General features: G+C 46.1%; 1 long non-coding RNA gene across 1 annotated transcript; it reads right to left on the bottom strand.

Moving 5' to 3' along the window:
• Positions 1-277: 277 nt before the first annotated feature.
• Positions 278-10,283, bottom strand: LOC144149215 (uncharacterized). Its single transcript, XR_013318234.1, has 5 exons — positions 10,066-10,283; positions 6,261-6,330; positions 5,059-5,145; positions 3,692-3,793; positions 278-416 (listed from the first exon to the last, which is right to left on the bottom strand). It is a non-coding gene; the product is annotated as an uncharacterized LOC144149215 (long non-coding RNA).
• Positions 10,284-18,014: the final 7,731 nt, after the last annotated feature.

The following is an 18,014-nucleotide window of genomic DNA, read 5'->3' on the forward strand; positions in this document are numbered from 1 at the left end:
GCCGTTTCCTTCTACTCGCGCTTGTCCACTTTTGCGCTGTTCCCCTATTTCAAGACCATTAACCAACTTGCCCAAGCGTCAATCCTACCAAGTTTAGGCCAACGCTATACTTGGCTTCAATGCCCATGGAGTCTTCAACAGTCTGTTTATCTTGTCCCCCATGGATGCTGGATTTGTAATGTCATTCCTAATACACCTGACACGGTGGTTGAAATCAACACAGCCAAGTTATGATGTCGAGGATGAAGAAATACAGCAATTCCTGCAACTTGGTAAGCATCCATTTATTGGACTAAAACCGCAATGCGAAAAAAAACATGATTTTTATCACAGAGGCCACGATCATCTGCCAATATCGCACCCACAGGCCATCGTTGTAACGGTGGATCCAAGATCTTGAATGATGCGTTATCGCGCTGAAATGAGAAAACGTTCGCCTATTGTATTATTGGAGACGACAGGTTGGAAAATAAATGCATAATAAGCACTGTAATTTCAAATTATAGGCAGCCAATTGCAACTTCTGTCAATTACGGAGCGACAAAAAGGCAAGAAATTTCAGGATCGGCCAGAAGGCGGCCTTCTGTGGCTGAGCGTATTGTCGCACTTGTAACTTGTTGGTCGCTTAGTTAACCCCTAAGTACGTACTACAAACATGTCGAAGAACGCACGTATTAAACGAAAATGTGTCAGCAATTTAGGTTGCATGCCTGATCATGTGCTGCGGGACAATTAATGGCGTTGTTTTTTGTTGAACACTGTTGTGTTGACTAAGGAGCCACATGAAGAGTACTCTGCTACCTGCGCCTTGATTCTTGATTTACCTAGCGACGTGGTTTAGGAACCGTGGCCCGACGCCTTAACTTCATCATGAGTGCAACTAGAGCTTTTGTACCTCAAATAAATACGTTAGCTGTAGGCGTAGACATTCGCCATACAAAAGCCAAAAAACATGAAAAAAATGCGTCAACACTTCCGCTGACGTGAAACAATGCACAATGCGTACTTCAACAAAATTGTCATTTTGGTGAAACATTGTAGCCTTTTCATTTCACTGTACAGTTAAATTGCCTGCTACAACTCGTCCACTCCTAGCCTATGCGCTGGAGGGTGAGCGTCACACTCTATCCGCATACGTGGATTCATACAAACTTCAAAAGATCAATGCCTCCTTCTTGCGGAAACGTACACCTAAAAAATTGATGACACTACCCAACTGTACGATGTTTTTTCCTGCACACGAAGAAACAACCAGGACACTCAGCCCTAGACACGTTGCCGCCTTTGACGGAGGGTCCGCTTTATTGAACCAACGCAGATTGTGTTTATGTGTTCTATTTCTGCACAACTGCGTCATACAAGGATAGAATTTTTCTTTTTTTAAGAAAAATAAATAGTTTAATAGCAAACTGCGATGCGAGGGACTCATCGACAAAAAAAGGTTTTCTTTTCGAACGAAAGAGTTCCGATTGGTAGCGATAGCGTTCTATCAAAAAGTTAATATATTTCCCCGTAGACTGATTGGTAGACCGAAAACCTCGAATAAGACCCCTGCACACATTTGCGTGCTTGAAACCGGGCTTCCGTTGTGTCAGAACGGTCACTTGGAAATCGCGCTAACGAAACGGTGACCTAGATAATACAATAAACGCTTCTATCATGAAGAAGGAATACGATAGTTTACCTTCATCTCATAAACCACCGGTCGGTATACATTCAGACCGTTTGTCGATGGGTTCACGCAGTGCGCGAAGAACCGTTGCATGGGTCGCTACTGCGTTTGAGATTTCGTCTTCCAAGGCTTGACATTCGATTGGATGCACGTTCAGCGAAGTTCGGAAGCTTTCGCGCTTCTCTGAACTTTCTTTACGAAAGGATGTACAGTTTTAAATTATGAATGCGAAACGTACGGACTACGGACTATAGCACACGCCTCCAGCCCAGGGGATGCGGCGGCTGCCGTTCCTGCCATAGCATTCCGCTGAGGGAGACGAGTCGGCCACACTCCCCCTCAGCAAAACCGTCCCCGATGGCTGCACTAAAATTCTCGACCACGACCTACGGAGCTGCCTCCACTATCATTCCGCCTGTCCCTAACGCTTACGATGGACTGCCTTTGGCGCAGACGGCCCACCAAAACGTGGTTTAGCCTCCCAGTTCTGTAGCAAACCCTTCCACCCAATACTGCCACAACGGACTTTCTTGCCAGACTCCTGCACAAACTACTTTATGTGGGAATGTCCCTACCATCCAACACCTCTTCCTTCTGCGTTCTGCGACTGCGAAGTGATTTGTTTGCGGCCGGAAATCCGACATTTCATCTCATGCGGCCGCCGGCAGCAGTTATAGCTGGCGGCTTACCGGAAGGAGTCACAACCTTTATTTTTTAAAATTGATTTTTACGCACCGTTATTAAACGTTTTACTCACTCACTCTCTTTTTCTGCGGATTTCTTGCATAAGCTGAAAGGAAACGAAACTGAGGAGTGGCGCTGGCAGTTTTGCCAGAGGTGCTGAAAACTGTACTTAATTTGCTAACCGCATAGTAGGGGTGTGTTGTAGGGTTGGGCTTCTGCAAGTTAGTGGTTCGTCTGAGCCAACTGAGGCGCATCTCTTTTTATCTTCGTCAGACATCTTTTTTGCTTGAGTAAAATTGCCAAGGAAAAAGTAACAAATTCCAAAATTTATGTGGTGTTTTTTTTTGTTGAAGAGCAGCAGCTACCGACTGCGATATACATATTTGTTAAGCCGTTATATTGAAAGCAGGTAGCAGTTCTGTCGACGCCTCCTCTAAATCTAAGACGGCTGGTATAGATTTGAGGATGCCATGTCTGCACTGGGTAGTGCACGAAAAAAAATCGTGGAGCACGTAAACACCTGCTATCGTTTGTTAAATTTTAAAGCATCATGGCTTCCCCTCGCGACACCGATTAAAAATTTCTTTATTGCAAAATCGCACGTGCCTCCTCTTCTTCGCCTTCCTTTCTGTAGTTTATTCGATTGCCTCAAACAAGCACGTCGGAACTCGGTAATGAAAAGACAGGAACCCGTGTTATCGTGGCTTCGTGGAACCAATAAAAAACACGCAATCTAGCAAGAAAATATTACAGCGTATGTCACAATGGTTTCGACTTCGGAACGCATGAGAAGACTTCAATGCCCCTAAGGTATGTTTTCTCCTCTTGAAACCTTTTAGATCGTACCTAAACCATGTGGGAACCCGTGTCCGTGATGACACAAGCGTAAATAGTGGTTAGGTCACTAGACACTCAGTGCACTGTACGGGCTAAGTTCCTATTCGTGCTTCGTTTGTTTAGATTGAATTCAGTGCGACGGTTTTTCATAGCGGGGTGTGGGGGGTGGGGGGGGGGAGAGGCGGGCAGGTCAAGTGCTTTCGCATGAAAGAGCGCGTGCCCACTTTTATTATGTAGCCGAATAAAGTACGAACACACGCAAATATACGGGAGGACAAGTCTGCAAACATGATCACATGCGGCGAACACAGGCATGTCTCAGGTAAGCACTGCAGCACCAATAGTTGCGTTTATCCTTGGGTCCAAAGATGAAAGTAAAACGACGGCTGTACAAAACAAAGGTTGACATCGTGCTGGCTGCGTCCGATCTCCCGAGAAGAAATTCGCAACTCAGTTTATTTATGGGGTGAGAATTTGTAAAGTTGTCGCAAAGCTCACCGCATCTGCAAGTGCACTTGTTGACGTTGGAGGTGCATCTGAGGGAAAGTCCCCTTGGGCATTTACGGCCGAGCAACTGTGCGCAGGGATTTCTGTCATTCACTGAAAAGAACGCAAAAAATACCGAGTAGGTGAGTGCTCTTTCAGAAGAGATTTTATACGAGGTGTATGGCAGTGTATGGAGTATGGAGTATGGAGTTATCGGCAGTGTATGGAGTATGCAGAACCTGAACTATAATAATGCTTTACTTTAGGGGCAAAGAAAGTGGCTCAAAACAACTGAACTGTGAACTAAAAGCGCGTAAGGCAAGAAGAACACTAAAGTAATCGCTGCCACTATCAACGCTCACCTACACGGCCGAATCCCTTTGTACCATGATAGGGAAAGACTCCAAGCGGTCCTGACAGAATTTTCAGTGTGCGTCGTTTCAAACAGCTGCTGTTAACCGGTAGAAATAGGATCATTTCAGCTGCTAAATGCAAACTTGTTATGATCAGTCTCGGGTGGTTTTGTGAAACGACCACCTGTAGAAAAACTTTTCTTGTTCAAACGGTCCAAACAAGGATCAGCTTGACTGACATGGCGTCGCGAACGCTTATTTTAACAGCGAAACTTTCTTGCATTTTCCAATCACAAGGCTCAAGCTTCAGAAAGCTTCTCAAAGCCCTCAAACAGATTCCCGCTTATGCGAATCAGTTTTTATCATGTGCCAGAGCTAGCGCCATCTACCGGAACGTTTTGAAACTTTTGACCTCGCAACAATGCCAACATGGGCCGTTGCAAGTAATTTTTGTTTTTCAAGGCGCATTTTGTATTTGCCACCGCTTAAAGTATAGCACCCGTGAATTTGTAATAACAGAAAAATGACAACATCGCTTGTGCATTGACATACCCTCTGAAATATGCTTAGTGCTTTCTTTTTGTTCAACATTGTGACAAGTATAAGGATTGCTACAGGAGGTTGTGGTTTGGAAAAGTTTTGCCTATATATGCTGCTCTTTCAAGCCGTCTCCTAGGTTGCTGCATGCGTAAGTGGGACTTGCTCTGATCCACGCGCGGTTACGTCATCTTCTACGTCACTGCGGCCGCGTTACCACACTTCGTCCCACGAAAACATCCAGCAAGAACAGCTTCGCTGAGAATAAGCTATGCCAGGGTACTGAAATTCAAACTTGAATCACGAGGCTAGCGAGTGACAACGCACAAAATTTTAAAACTGGCATGAAAGTGGTGCATAATTCACGGTCGTTTGTTGGGGTTCCCGCGCCTTGGAATTTCACCAACACCGGTGGAAGGCGTTCTTCGCTGCAGAGAAGGCCAAATAACGCCTAAATTTGAACACAAGAGTAAAAACAAAGAGGTTTACCGCAGCTGCAGTGGCATTCGCGTGCTCCCACGAAGCAGGCGACTTTGCTTGCCTTAATGCATAACACTTCAGGGCATGGGGGCTCTCCTAAGGAAAACGGGAAAAATGTCATAATGAATATTTTCTGAATCACATTTGTACGTGATGCCAGGTTGTCAATTTAAAAGGTGTACGACCTCAGAAAATTCTTTTATTTCGTATTTTTGTACTGTCTTCTTAGCATTATTGCTTCTAATCCGAAAATTAGTCGCAAAACATAGTATGCAAACTAGAAGGTAATCCCCTCAGGTTACATCAGATTCAGGTCACCAGAGTGAAGTTGCCGCACATTCAGAAAGAAGACTCAGGTTTTAGGGGTGAAGCCCCTTAAGTTGCTCGAACTGTCAACGTTTCATGCCATCGTCGTAACCGTCGTCTCATGTACTGACGGTACTAAAACACTGGGACACTCATTTACCCTTCGCGCTAGACGGCTTTGTGCTTCAAAGACCCGAGCCTTTTACAGCAAAACTGCATACCTCTACCCCCCAAGGGTCAATGGTTTCATCTCCATTGGCAGAAACGCCAAAGCGCCACGAATACACTTACACATTGCATGCTTGATCCCTCCCCAGGTTTCGGGTCAATGAGCATTGCCCGGGATTCTTGTGCGTTAAGAAACACATCGGATAACATTCTTTAAACATAATTCAAAACGGTAAATTTTGCCTACATTCAGAATTTTAATACAATAAATGCGCGAAGTCTATATACCTGGCATAAATTTGCTCATTATACTTAGGACCTCGTTCTTAAGTTTGTATTTCCAGTGGAGAGTGGTAAACAATGGTAAGATTCGGGAAAGAATGAGAAAGCTTGCTGCGTGGCGACAGATAACGCTAAAGGTACTCTGGGGCAATTTAGTTTGTCTGTGTTTTGCGTCCGCGTCTTCTGTTGTCCGCGGACAACAGTTAGACGTTTTGTACGGGTCTTCTTTGCGCTTTTTGAAGAAAAAGGTTTCTTTTCACATGTTTAGCACCTGAAAAACCCTTGAAACTTGTGTGGTCCCGCTACAGCTTACACAAATTTCGACAATGCATTCAGTATATTGTATGGCGACACGGGGCTGTTCATCCTGCACAACTGGTGGAATAAAAACGAATAAAAGACTTCTGGTGATTGGTCCCCTCATTAGTTGGATTGAACATATTCTACAGACTTGCCTGAAACGCAAACCGTGAGTAGTACCAGGAGCAGGAAACCAGTTGCTAGGATGGATCCCTTCATGGCCGCCTGAAATGACAAACAGTACGCAAAATAGCAAATTGAAAAATGCTTTTCTGCTACTTTGCATTTCGTCAGCCGCAGAGAAGCGGGCCTTCATATAAGGCGCAAAGCTTTAATTACACGCGGTAATCGGTTGCACACTGATCCTAAATGAATATAAAGTATACCGAACCACTGTTAGTTACGAATAAAGGGGCGGAAGTATTTATTTAGAACTTTTAAAAGAAAAAAAACGGCTTTGCTATTGAAGGACTCTGCTATGGCTATGACCCAGCTAAGATCCAGATGGTTATAGTAGCCACCATAAACTGTACCTCAGACCAACCAAGTTCGAGCTGCAGGTCGCCTTTAGCAGGTTGTCAAAGGAATATCGATGGCTCTGAAAGCGAATGAGCAGATGACACCAGGTGCTTCCCTTTTGCATTGCATACAAAATTAAATGACGTTACCGGAGTGCCTTGCCACTAGCAGTTGATACGAACACAAGGCAACATAGTTGCCAATTTTCCTACGTTCGGAGTACAAGCTGATGAAAAGTGCTTGTATGGTGCAAGCCGTGCTATAATGAAGTTCGCTGTTTTAGTGGCCAGTTGGGCTTGTTCGCATGCCGAAGGTTTAACGCCCGGTTATCCCGGCGTGGCAGGAAATCGCGGTAACTACCGTCCGGGTCACTTTCAGAAAACGAGGTAGAAGGTAGGAACCTGTAACAGTCCGTATATTGTTTTATTGCAGAAATAAGAAGCTATTGCGTTTAAATTAGTCTATTTATTATTAAAGGAGCCATGAAGAGAAACCACAAGTTTGGTTCATTCGAAGACTGCCTCGTTAGAACAATAGTGACACCACTTTTGAGGGAAATTTCGCTCAAATAAGCTACATAATTACGAAAAAAAGGAATGCCCAAGCGACCTACTACCTCATTTCCTGCAACAGAACCTATGATGTCATACTAGAATGCTGTGCGACTGGTGATGGCCGGCAAAAGCAAACGCAAGTTTGGCAGGGCTGATTAGTTTGCATAGTGAGCTATATATGCCCACGAAACATACTGCACATTGCTTTTATGGCACTAAGAAAGGGGGAGTAAGCGGTTGAAATTCCAAACGAACGCGCAAACATGTACGCCAATGCGTACAAAACTACCGTCGGCCATGCTGGACATCTCGCCATCGCGCAGACGAATTTTCGGGTTCGAGACTCTTCGGGGCCAACGAACCGTTCTAGCACGCACAATGGCGACCTTGATTGATATCTTAATCCCTTGACAGGAAATTGGCGTCATATTGCCTACCAGCAAAGTTAAAAATAGAAACGAGGGGAGTCATCATCATCATCATCATCAGCCTATCTACGCATAGTGCAGGGAAAAGGCATCTCCCATTATTCTCCAATTACCCCGATCCTGGGCTAACTGCGACCAATTTATCCGCTCAAACTTTTTAAGAATCTCCTCTGCCCATCTGACTTTCTGCTGCCCCCTGCAATGCTTTAATTCTCTAGGGATCCACTCTGTTACCCTTAATGACCAATGGTTATCTTGCCTTCGCATTACATGCCCTGCCCACGCCCATTTCTTCTTAATTTCTATTAAGATGTCTTTAACACGCGTATGTCCCCTGACCCACTCCGCTCTCTTCTTGTCCCTTAATGTTACACCTATCATCTTCCCCTCCATTGCCCGCTGTGTCGTTCTCAATTTAAGTTGAACCCTCTTAGTGAGCCTCCAAGTTTCTGCCCCGTAGGTAAGTACCGGTAAGATGCAGCTGTCATACACTTTCTTCTTCAGGAACAGTGGTAGGCTGCCATTCATTATCTGAGAATGTCTGCCGTATGCCCTCCAACTTTTCTTATCCTTCTAATTATATCTGCCTCATGGTAATGATCCGGGGTCACAACTTGGCCTAAGTAGATATATTCGCGTATCACTTCCACTGCGTCGCCACCTATCTCAAACCGCTGTGGTGTCCCGAGGTTATTTATCATTACTTTGGTTTTCTGCATATACGTTTCAGGCCCACGATTCTACTCTGTCCAGTGCGGAAAGCATGCTTTGCAATTCTTCCCCCGAGTTACTTAGCCAGGCAACGTCATCAGCAAATCTGAGGTTACTGAGGTATTCTCCACTAACCCTTACCTCCACCTTCACCCAATCTAATGTTCTGAATACTTCTTCTAAACATGCTGTGAATATCATTGGAGAGATTGTGTCTCCTTGTCTGACGCCCTTCCTTATAGGTATTTTACTGCTCTCCTTATGAAGGATGATGGTAGCTGTGCACCCACTGTAGATATCCTCCAGTATTTTTACATATTGCTCATCTATCCCCTGCTTCCGTAATGCCTGAATGACTGCTGAGGTTTCAAGCGAGTCAAATGCTTTCTCATAATCTATGAAGGCTATATGAAGGCTATGAAGACTATGAAGAACCGAGGAGAGTAAGGAACAGCAAGCAGCGAAGAGATAGTGCCACTCGTCAGAGAAGTTTCGGAATGATGGTCGTGTTGGCTTGGTGCGGCCGTTACAAGATCGTTTTCAGTTTACATCCTCTGAAAACTTCAGTTTCTTCGAGTAGTTTGCAATGAAATTTCGTTGCTGCGTCCTGCGACGTTGCTGCGACGAACCCCGGCGAAGCAAGTGGCTACGTTTTGTGAACTTTGCAAACGGAGGAGAAAGGGAGCTGAAGGAAGTACGAGTGCGCTCGTTTCATTTCCGATGAAGTGATTACGGCAGGGACCGTTACGTTAGCTCACTCATGGACATGCCGCCGCTCGTCGCCGACTTGGTCAAATCGCCGTCAAACGCTCTGAGCTTGGAAAAAGAAAACCGTACACACCGCGCATTGACGCTCCTATCTTTCTGGTCCGAGCAGAGAGCTCCAGCGAACGGTCTCCCATACACGACATCAGTCAACTGGCATAGGCGATACTGCTACTGTAATTTAAATATTATTAACCGTAATAAAAATACGGCAGATACGTAAAAGTCTATATTCGTCCGTCGCGATGGGGCTGACGAAGCAGCGGTGCCCACGGCGGGGCGGTTATCTGTCGTAAGTATCGCGGAATGGTCACTTTCCGGTCCATCCGTGTATCCCACAACTCCTTCCGCTCGTGCACTTAGAAACGCTGAGCGTTCATGTGGTGTGAGGTTTTTAAATGCAAGACCGAGCTCCTCGGTAAGAGCCTTGTTGTCCGAATCAGGCGATTCCATGATTAGGGCTGCGGGTGTAATAGCTTTTACTAGTATTTTTAAAATGGTAGCCGTTTCAGTTTCGGCATGAGTTCCGGTTCCTGTTAGATTCCCGCGTGTGGGTGCTATATAGAGTCGACATTCTAAGTATCTGTTTCATGTACCAGCTCATATGACGCCATTGTTCGCGTGACGAAATGTATAATTTAGCGGGAGATTTAAAAAGTTGGGTTAAATTGCCTTATTTCTCAGTGAATAACGTATCGTTTGCTTTCAGGAAAGCGCTCGGGGTATTACCAAACACATAATCTTTCGAATAAAACAAACTTTTGTTTTGTCTTCATGGCTCCTTTAATTAAGGTTACAGTCAGTACAGCTGCTTCAATGTGCGTAGTGCACAATATAAGGAGTAGACTGAATCTGTCGCCGAAATTCGGCTTGTATAGAGAACTCGGCAAAAAGTTGTTTTCAGCGCTAATTTGAGCCTAGACAGACAAGCCTGAAACCAGCACAAAAAATAGACTGGTAAATGCATGTGTAGTTAAGCTTACCTCGACTAGATTGGTGCGCTTGACCGGGAATCGACGAAAATCTATGTGGCAGCGGCTTTGTCGCAGAAACGTTTCCGGTGAGAGCCTGATACGCGTATGTTTTGAGAGAGCCCATTTAAATACACTCCGCGGTGTTCTTGCAACCGGCCTGTGGGAGGCTGCCCCTAACCGGAATGCCAGTTCTTCTCTCAGTGGTAAAGCAATCGGACTGTGCCCCTAACGGGCGAGCACACAACAGGAAAAAGCCGCCACAGGAGCTTGCGGTCAGCTGCGGCAAGGAACTGGTTCCGTATGCGCCAGAGGTTGCAAGGAAGATAAAGTTCTTAAAAAGGAAACAATAAAAAAACGGAAAAAAATGCACTGAGTATAGCAAACGTTCATGAATAAAATCTGCACGAACTTAGCAGACTAGTCATGATTTCTGAATAGAAGAAAAGCGACGATGTCTGTCGAGTGGTTGCATAATTGTGAACATACAAAAATCACGAGTGTGGAGCTGCATAAAGGCAAAAAGCGCGCGCTACCCGTTGAGGAACATGTTTGCGGTGCGTTGCGTTACAACGCCACGCGAAATATTACCCTGTAAGTCGCTATCAGCTATCCTCTCGGCTAGATCACTCCCGCAAAGTAAGCGAATATCGATTTCGTATAAATTCCTACAAAAACTCGGTCTTCCCGAAAACCACACAAGAATGGAACAACCTACCAGAATATAATGTCTCAACCCCACCAACCTAATTTCAAAATGCTCTATGGCGATTGCTGTTGAAATGAAAGATGTCAATTTCTGTTTGCATTTCGGTTTATGTACTTTCTTTTGCCAAGTTGGCCACGTGTTCACTGGAATCTGTGCAGAGTATACAAGCTGAGCATGCTTACTAGTTTGTTATCGTATAAATACCCTGTATCAAGTTTTATATCCCCCCCCGACTGTAACGAAAAAACCTGGGCGCTCTAGGTACTCAAATAAATAAATAAATAAATAAATAAATAAATAAATAAATAAATAAATAAATAAAACTAAATAAATAAATAAAAATAAATAAACACCAATATGTAGAAGAGGAAGACCAGTTGAAACTGGGGAAGAATGATGTCTATCCTTCCAAGATATAGTGATTACTGTGTTTAACCATTATTACAAGAAAAACACAAGTGTGCGACGCACAGTAGCAACGTAATATCATGTACCATTTTAAGCTATACGTATTAGTGAAAAAAAAAGCGAAATTATCTAGCGTTTTGATAGCGTTTAAACAAAAACAACGCGTTTTTATTGGATGCCTACATGGCTAACCGGCGTGTTTACATAAGCCACAAGTGAAGGTTTTCTCGGGGGTTAAAAGCGATGAATACAAATTTTTTTATAAACCGGAATCGTGTAAATTAGGTTAGTCTGATTTGTTCTGAAGATTTTTGATCTCATCGCGTGTTATAAAATATTAGAATGGCAGGAAGTCCGGGCCAAGATAGTCGCGCTGCTCATCCGACCTCAGCAGCAACATCAACGTCCCTCAATTTTGGGGAAGTTGATGTTCAGGTGAAAACTTTTTCTTAATCACTCATGAGGGCGCAGCCCGTGCGCTTCCTTCAGCATCTGCTGGTTGAAAACTGTTTGATGAGGAGGCACACTACACGTGATCAACACCTAGCGCAGTTGTCCACTTCTGGCTGTCATAGCCGCTCCAGCAAAACAGCATCTCTATCAGATCAAACAAAATCCGACATCAATCGCGAGTAATTTCCTCACTACACTCATTTAAGTACATAAAGCTGTAAATAACAACAAAGGAATCAAGAAAAAACAAGTTTATTTCTTGTACGCTCGCATAAAGTCCTGAATTGAGGCCCCACCAATTGCAGTCGTACTCCGATAACAGCCAGGGTAATGTCACTCTTCAGCTGCGCCCACTTGGCCAAAATTTTGCCAGCTGTAACGTAAAAAAAAAAGAGCAGTAGATATATTTACAAAGTTTAATTCGGAAAAAGAAACGTAAAAACCTAACTTAAAACACGTGTTCGCGTTTCTTGGTATAAATTACTGTATTAATGTTATACTCCTACGGTCGGTTGTTTACAAGTTATCTTTTTTTTTGTTCCTTAAAAAGCTCGCGTTCTGTAACCTGGGATGCTTTTTTATAAATAACTTAATGCCCTTGTGTCAACTCTCCAAGGTGTCCGAACTTTCAGGCGTTGTCAAATGCAAAGTGGCATGTACGGCGAGCGAGCATGACAAACAAGCAGCAGCGCCGACAAGGTCCGCAAAAAATTCTCCGTTTTTGCCCCCGCGCGAGGGACACGAGTAAATGCAGAGCATTGGGGGTGGTCACGTGGCGTAGGTTGTGGTAGTTGGCGGTGGTAGTTGTAGTTGTTGTTGTCGTAGGGGTTGGGTAGTTGGGTTGCGAGACGAGAGAGAGAGAGACGAGAGGCGTAAGTACGTAACGTGTTATTTATGGCCATCGTTTGCACCCCACCCTCTCTGCGGGGCAATTGGTTGGATCTTTATTATTATTCTTTTCTTTCTTATTATCCCTCTCGGGAGGGCAGTGCGCCATCGTCGAAGTTCATAAGCGATGGAAGCTACACCTTCAACCAGTACCGCGACGCGAGCCAACGACAGCGTTGCAGTACCAGTTCAAGATATCATGCCATCCTCTTCATCGACGGCGACAGAAGACAAGGCGGCGAGACGGCGCGCTGCCGACGCCGAACGCAAGCGTCTGAAGCGCGCTGCCGACGCCGAACTTCGTGCACGAGAAGCCGCGGCCAAACGTCAACGTCGGGCCGCGTATCCTTCGCTCGGGCAACGAGTATATTCGTAGCGCGCGCAGTAGAGAGAGAGGAGGTAGCACCTGCTGCTGCAACGCCTCTTTCAGCGCCGGAGCACGCGCATGCGCGCCCGCACCTGTTGTTGAGAGCGAGGAGGAGTGGGGGAGAGGGCGCAGCTGCCATGGTGCGGACGCCGAGTTACGGACGTATAACATCGTGAGTTGAAGAAATGCTCTGCATTTAAAAAACGCTGGCACCACAGGTCTCTATAAAAGCAGGAAAGGAGCGGGATATGGAGCTGCGGAGATGCCTTCGCATTGCCAAGGTATTTTTGACCATCGGCGACAAACTGAAGCCCCGGGTCTTGTCCCGAGGGCACAGTCGCGCTAGAGCGCCGTTGCTTAGATTTGAAAGAACGGGGCTCCCACTGAAGACGTAATGCCCCCGATGAGTCGTCGCGACCCGAAGCTGTTTAGCGCACAGCGTAGGTGCCTACACAGAGTTTCATACTAAATACACGAGAGGGAAATGTGGCCCTGCAGTCGCGGCTGTCGTGGGCGCCGCCCATAGAGGAAAGGCACCGCCATTGCAGATAGCGACGTTCCTCGCCAACTAACCTTGCCTAACCACGAGGTTTTGTTTTTGTCTCGATTCCAAAATCAAGTAAATACGGTTAGATATTTTTTGTTCGTGTTGCATGAAGCTTCTAAATTATCTCTAAAAAAACAATCTTTTTGGAGATTCAACGTGGAATAACCAAACAAATTTGATCAATCTTCTCATTTAATACTGTTGCGTTTTTGCAGCCAGAGGAAACTTGACAGCCTGTTCATGAGCCAGACAAAGGACAAGTGCGACGTGCCTGCCCTGGTTATGATGGAACACTCGCTGAAGCGCGGCTTGCCTAGACAGTGGCGCCAAATTTCCCTCTAGTACATATCAGTATGAAACTTCATGGGTGCCTATGGTTGCGGGAGAACCAGGTTGCCTACCGGAGAAACGTGGCATCCCGCCCCAAAGAAGGAAATGAAGGCAGGGTACCTGCACAAAGATCGTGGTCCTGAAGCTCGGGCATTAAATGGGTGGCCCGTCACTGTGGGGCGTACCTCGATGTGCCAGCATAAGCCACCGGGGTATCGATTGATTGATTGATTGAAGGGTTTAACGCGCCGACGTAACACAGGGGATGACGCGTGCCGTACTGGAGGGCACCCTATTAATTTTGACCACCTGGGGATCTTTAACGTGCGCCAAAATCTCGTACACACGGGCGTTCTTGCTTATAGCCTCCATCAGAAAAGCGGCCGCCGCGGCCGGGAATCAAACCCGCGACCTCGTGCTCAGCAGCGCGACGCCTTACCCACTGAGCCACCGCGGCGGGTCATCGGGGTATCGCCGCTACGGCCAGGTCACCGCCAATCGTTGAAGTTCGCCCTTTAAAATCACACCCGGAGCTTCAGCCAATTTACCTTCTCTACGGCGTTCCGATGTCATCCTACTCTTCTCTCCTTGCACGCTCTTGTTTCGGGCACCCACAGACGTGTTGCTGTTCCTTCCCGTAATATCTGCGCCTTCTTCATATTCGTCCGTATTCAAATATTTCCTGAGATGGTTACAAATACGCAGCCATACGTTGTCACGAGAAGTTATCGCCAGTTTGTGGGAGGGTACATGTGTGGTAGCAGGAAGTCGACCAATGCAGTGCATATAGCATATTCCCAGCAGAACTTGCCGTTCGCTAGTACACCAGCAGTGAATATGAGATTGCGCTAACCACCCAATAGTCTGCAGCGTTAACGGGCCATTTTAATGGATTAGCAAAGCAGCTGAAATAGTGATAGGTATACTATAAACTGCGCCTGCTTGCACAACTTTGGAGCCCCTGCAAATGGTACATATGCATCGAAAACGACTTTACGGAGCACTATCACTGCTGGCTCTGAGGCGGCACTGTTAAGAAGAAAGAAGTGGGAAAAGGGAGGTAGATGTAGAATAGGTTCACAATCGCCACTTTCTGCATTGCACTTACAACTTCACAAGAGAAAATTCTAAGTGAAAGTACGAATCATTCGTATAACTATTTCTGTTCAAACATCCCCCCACTTCTGCGTGACAAATCCCGACTTTCAGATCGACGCCGCTTTGAATTTTAATAAGTCCTTAAATTTGTCCGGTGTTGCTTACGGGAAGGCTGACCGGAGCCGAGCTCCGTCGCCTCCGACATACGTGTTGAAGCATGGTTTGATGGTTTGAAGCGAGCGGCCTGCCAATGTTGCAGCCGTGAGGAAGTCCAGAAGCCGTAGGCAAAACTTAGCTTGTTTACTTCATAGCGAGAGATGAGCCGAAGCCAAAGAACAATGCCCTAACGTGCGAGGTTACAGTACAGGACTCGTGCATAGTGACAGCATTGATTCACTACTCAAACAGGAAGGAAATACAGCGCTTGGAGGAGTCTTATTTATACCCAAAGCGCTAACGGTCGAAACAAGCATTCCCTCTAGATTGTGCACCCGACACGAACGGCACAGACACACACAACACTCTTTCCAGAGTTCGTGAGCAGTCGGTAGTAGCGGTGCACGCTGAGTCCGAGAGAGGTGAGAGAGGAGGTGTTCGCTGAGGACGCGGGGCTTCTACGTCCTTGGGGCAGGTCTCTACGTGTTGCGTCGGCCTTCCACCGCAGTTTGATCGCGCCGATAGATAGGCGCCACAGATCCAGGCTTGTCGAGACGGGCAAGCGTGAGTCACCGACAAAGGGGGCCTGCTTGAAAGGCGCACGTAGTGGAGGCTTCGCCGCACGGTCGAGGAGCATTGAAACCATGCCCATCGGTGGGCTCATTCGTAACACCGGATAAACAGGTTCTTAATTTCCGGGGGTTCGTTCAGGCTAATAACAGCCAGAGCGAAAATATCACGCAAATAAAGTACCATTTCCGCAGAGGGATACAGGCGTCTTGAGGGCACTGATATGATATCGCGGCCGTGACGATTGATATAGGACGAGAAGCCAGGCACCAGCGGTGGGTGGCTCTGGCATTGAATAAGTCTCGCGCACGGTACAGCTCGCTACATCGATTAGTTAGGTGCGGTAAAGCGCCGCAAATGATAATATTAAGTACCAAACGGAAAACGGAGACTCGTAGGCGCAAAAAAGGAACAAAACACTGCTAGCAACACCTATTCACCGAACTGTTCTCTTGGTATTTTTCTAATAATTTTATGATGCTAGCATTTCAGTTGGTGAGTCGGACCCAAAAACGTAGGAAGGTAGAAGCGGTGCGAGCACATCAACCATGGCAGTATCCAATGACACCCAAGTTATCTTGAATTTTGTATAGTGCGTGGTCACTATACCAAATAGTGACGTGGTGACGTGGTCACTACTGACGTATATAGTGACGTATATACGGCCGTGGTCACTATACAATTATACCAGTTCCCTTTTGTTATCGAGATTTGCGCTATTTTTTTTTCAAAGTAAAGTAGGCTAATACGAGGGATCATATTAACAATAACACTACCCTTCCACCCGGTACAGGGCGCATTGCGGCACCCCTCCTACATGCCGAAAGCTGCCCGCGCGAACGCACGTTATGAAGTAAGTCTTGTCAATCTTACTGTTGTGCTCCTAATTTTGACAGAATGATTCTCTGGTGAGTGCCGAATGAGGAATCTTTCGAAGTACGGCTGTTTTGTTGGTCTTGATTTCAGCCAACTTTTAGCAAAATGTCAATGGTTTTTAAGCGTGAAAGAACGACGCAGAGTTAGCGTTAGGTTAGTAGGCCATATATTCCACCGCATAACTTGGCAATAGAATAGGGATGGAGGTGTTAATTTTTGCGGCAGTAAAAAGTATACATTCTTCTGCTCATAATTTGCCTTGCACACAGAAACTGCCATTTTTAATACCATTTATTGCGACTCCCTTCGGTTTTATTTCAAGCGGTGCATGATCGAGGGCTCTATAACTTCCCACCTCACGAAGGCTTCGGGAAGGGGGGCAGTCAAAGCTTGTGGAACAAAGCTTGTAGAACTTTGTGAGGCTTCTCCACCTCAGCGACTCACAGCGATTCACCCGGCAGCTGCTATCGGTGTTGTGGCTCCTATTAGCGCGGTGGATGGCTTTTCTCCACGCATATAAATATTGAGAGGACAGGGTTCACCGGGGAGGTCGATGTCCAGGGTGACCGTTTATTCCGATGCTCAAGCGAGAAACAAGCTGGTACACACCATGATAATTAGAAATTCAGAGATAAGGGCGAAGGGCTGGAGCACGTTCGCTAATGATTATGGTAATGTACAGATGAGGAGTAAGCACTGAAGGCAGTTTGATGGTCCCACACCAAGAACGACTCCGCCAACCGGTAGCGGTAGATTGACCAAGGATGCTAACAATATTTTCATCCGTTCAACTTCAATAAGATCCAGACATGCCCTCGGCTGTGTTGCGAATGCGCAGTTACATCTTCCTGTGGACTGCGAAAATAGCAGTACCGCTAGTACAGACCACTAATAAAACGGAAGTTTCGAGGTTAGTAAGTTAAAAAGGTTTATGCCTGTAAAGGGAGCGACAATCGTGCAAAGCTTCTGCCTAAGGGGAAGAGCTATGTAGAGGAACTTTTGTACAGCAACTGCCACATTTACGCTCTTAGTGACGCAGTGGAAGCTCTATTCACGCAATGCCACGTTGTTCACCACAAGAGCTCCTCGTACCACCCGGCAGTCAATGGACTTACCGTGCCAATCAAACACGCCCTGGGAGATATGCTTGCAATGTACGTGTCGCTGTATCACTCCATTTGGGAGCTCGTACTAGCGTTCATAAAATATGCACATAATACGGCCACGGAGAGAGACAGTGACATGATTTGAGCACACCTGCACACTGGGCCCCATCCTGCCTTGCAACCCTGATTCCAGTGATTTTACGCCGGTTTCGCAACTAGCGGAGCACGCCGAAGAATGTCACCAATATGTTCAACAACATGTGGCGAAGACAACCCAGTAGAAGCTGGTGTGACACTTTTCCCGTGTATTTGCCTCTGGTCCGCGGCTATGTAACTCGACCTATCCTACTAAACCAGACATTTACAAAGATATGAATTGACGAACCTTATTCTGCCACTATTCTTTCCCCGTTTTCTTATCTTGCTTGTGCGCTCAATTTTTCCTTCTTGAAG

This window comes from Haemaphysalis longicornis, unplaced genomic scaffold (assembly GCF_048455015.1).
Source record: "Haemaphysalis longicornis isolate Haplotype H1 unplaced genomic scaffold, Haemaphysalis longicornis Haplotype H1 scaffold_8, whole genome shotgun sequence".
NCBI classification, from domain to species: Eukaryota; Metazoa; Arthropoda; class Arachnida; order Ixodida; family Ixodidae; genus Haemaphysalis; species Haemaphysalis longicornis.